This window comes from Alosa alosa, chromosome 5 (genome assembly GCF_017589495.1).
Source record: "Alosa alosa isolate M-15738 ecotype Scorff River chromosome 5, AALO_Geno_1.1, whole genome shotgun sequence".
NCBI lineage: Eukaryota > Metazoa > Chordata > Actinopteri > Clupeiformes > Clupeidae > Alosa > Alosa alosa.
The window spans coordinates 11,461,574-11,464,581 of NC_063193.1; the positions used below are offsets into that span (position 1 = coordinate 11,461,574).

The window sequence follows — 3,008 nt, forward strand, 5'->3', positions numbered from 1 at the left end:
ATTGAATGAAATGATAGGATGAAAACGAATGGAAGTTTATGTGGATAGAGACCAGATCTGCTGTAATAGCTGAATCTAAATTCACAGTAATTCCATGATGGAATCATAAAGAAAGCCATGTGTTATCCCGTGTCTGTCTGGATGTTTGTTTATGTTAAGTAACTATATAGGGGATTTCTGGCAACAAGTAATCTTAAAGTGGTGCCAGTGACGTGGTTCCTCTTTATGAGTGGGTGAGAAGTGGGTACATTCTTGACAGCCCAAGACAAAGCTTCACTCAGTTCTTCTGAACTTCAAACCCCAGTTCGACAACGAGTCAAGGTGAGCACATTTTTCCTCCCATTTCTCAGGAGTCAGGACCGACTTTTAACTGTCATGGATAATTTATAGTTTGTCATTAGCTAAATCAGCGCTGTTCTTATAATCTGATTGAGGTATCATTTGGTGCACTTTACTTGGATATTGTTTACAGTGCTGTTTTAAGATTTGCAAACTAATCTAAGACATAAAGTAAGCTAAGTGAATATAAATGGCGAGTTTTAAACTTCGTGACAGGTGAACAGCTTTACTGAGCATGCCTTGAACTTCAGCATTACCTTTGTAAAGCCGAAACGCAATTCAAGATGCGTAAAATCCGTGAGATTTAAGGATCTTAATGTAATTTAATCAGTCCGTTAACTTTGTTTTAACCTCTGTGACTCGGCAGAAAGCAGAAGCTACGTGTTTGATACACAGCAGATGTTAGCGAGTTCCGGTGACAGAGTCTGTGTTGAAGAAAGCAGACATGCGCTTGGATGTTCCTTAGAAATAAGATTAGGGATATGCTCACGGGCTCGTGCTTTTGGCAACTCAGGGGAGAGAAACCCGTAGCCTACGTCACGATCCTCAGCTGGAAGCAATTTTCATTGTCAGATACCTATTAGGATTAAATGTTACAGTGCTCATTACTTAAAGTCTGCACTGTTTGACCAGAAATAGCCATACATCTATTTGAATTACTCAAATGCTTTTCACACTAAATGCCAATTTTGTTCACACAGCTAGGCCTACCACAAACCAAGTGAAAAATGATAAGCAGACGTTGTCCCACGAAATCTTTCGACCTCTAGTCTAAATTGACCTCATAGTAGGTTATAAATCCAACAATCATTGGCAAAAGTGGGTTCTCGGGTAGTGTGCCTACAGGCTCCTGATGTGAGTCTCAGAAGGCATTTGAAACCGGGGTGGAGCGGGTTGGGGGTCGGACAACTGGTCCATGATGCAGACAATTGAAATAGTTATTAGTAGGCTGACTAAGCCAAAATATTCACCTAAATATGACGGTGTTCGTTAGACGAACACGGACCAGGTTCTTCTGTCAACAAGAAAACCTAATAATTCAATGTCTAAAAGAAACGATGGCACCTAGTGGAGACTTGATGAGAGACGCAAAAATGCGCAATGTAGGACATACATAACAGTAGAGATATGACCTTCTGTTATGTATCCCACCAGGACCTATATAGTGACCTAGTGACTAGGTACAGTATAACAACCTGGGTTATTGGTATGAATATGAGATCAATTAAATATTAAGAGAAATATTGATACACTACTCACAAAAAGTTAGGGATATCTGGCTTTCGGGTGAAATGTAATGTTTCAGTACAGAAAATACTGAAACAATGAGCTGTTGGACATGCACATTCAAAGGTTTAGAGAAGATCACATTAAGTTCACCTGTAAAGGTTATAATGGATTTTAGGTTCATCCTGAAATTTCACCCAAAAGCCAAATATCCCTGACTTTTTGTGAGTAGTGTATGTGTGTGTGTGCGTGTGTGTGTACTTAAGTATGTAAAGTAAAAGTTAATGTAAAGTGAACCAAAGTTTTTTAATATTCCTTAGATGTTGTATTAGAATAACTATTGCTATTACACACAGATGTCTTAAAGTTTAACTCAAATACAGTTCATTAGCACACTGTGGACTATACAGCACCTTGTCCTCTACCAACACCGTAGGCCAACTCATCTCTAACAGAAATGGTCGTAATTCAGTCTTTGTCCCCTGGGTGAGCTATAGCTCCATTGCATCCACACTGTGTAAATTATTTATAGATATTTAGTGATGCATTGTTTTGCAGGTTATCACTGACAAAGTAAACAGCATCATTCTAACGCAACAGATATTTAGTTTGAGTGTTGCCACACAGATTGTTGCAATTATGAATTACTTTTTTGTGTTGCACTGTTACATTTATTTCACTGACTAACCACAGACTAAACCACAGTGAAAAATATATTTGTACTTATATGACTGAGGGATTTGCAATACATCAGAGTCTACAACCCATGTTGTATATGTCTTCATGAAGTGTTGAATGCATTTACATCTTGTGTTGAACCCCCTCCGTCTTTGTAGAGTTAAGTGCTACCAAATGTCTTTGAACAACAATGAAGCACTGTTAAGCCTACTCTCTCTCTCTCTCTCTCTCTCTCTCTCTCTCTCTCTCTCTCTCTCTGAAACATGGATCACATACAAGAATAATATCCCTTTTTGTGAAATACACTAAAGAATTGGTTTGTCAGACAGTCAGTCTCAATTACAGAGACTCTCTTCCCAAATCTTCTTTTGGCTTCTGCATTAGGATCTGATGGTAAGGCAGTACGTGGGAGGCCTGTGAATTATATAACTCTACCCAGGTCTCTGTACCTCTGGCTGATCCTGAGGGACTCCCCTCGAGTGTGTATGTACCGAATGACCCACAAAGAACAGTTCCCATGAGTCCACTCGTAATTCAGACCAACAGTGTATACATCTCACTGGGGTTCATTGCTCAGCTAACAGGGCTTTATTTTCTCACCCCTTACCCTTATGGGATTTTCTTTTTTTCACTCATCAAATGAGGAAGCCATTATCCAATTTAATTTTTATAATTACTTGGGCAAAAAATGTTTGCCTATAGGAGTTTGCCTCAATCTCAGGCTTAAGGGATATTGCCTTATTTGGTGGGAGTGCTACTACAAG

General features: G+C 39.2%; 1 protein-coding gene across 1 annotated transcript in view; it reads left to right on the forward strand.

Annotated features, from left to right (window-relative positions):
• Positions 1-243: 243 nt before the first annotated feature.
• Positions 244-3,008, forward strand: part of hapln1a (hyaluronan and proteoglycan link protein 1a) — a 30,418-nt gene continuing 27,653 nt past the window's right edge. The window contains exon 1 of the mRNA XM_048244322.1: positions 244-321. The gene's annotated coding sequence lies outside the window, so the exon portion shown is untranslated. The remainder of the gene's footprint in view (positions 322-3,008) is intronic.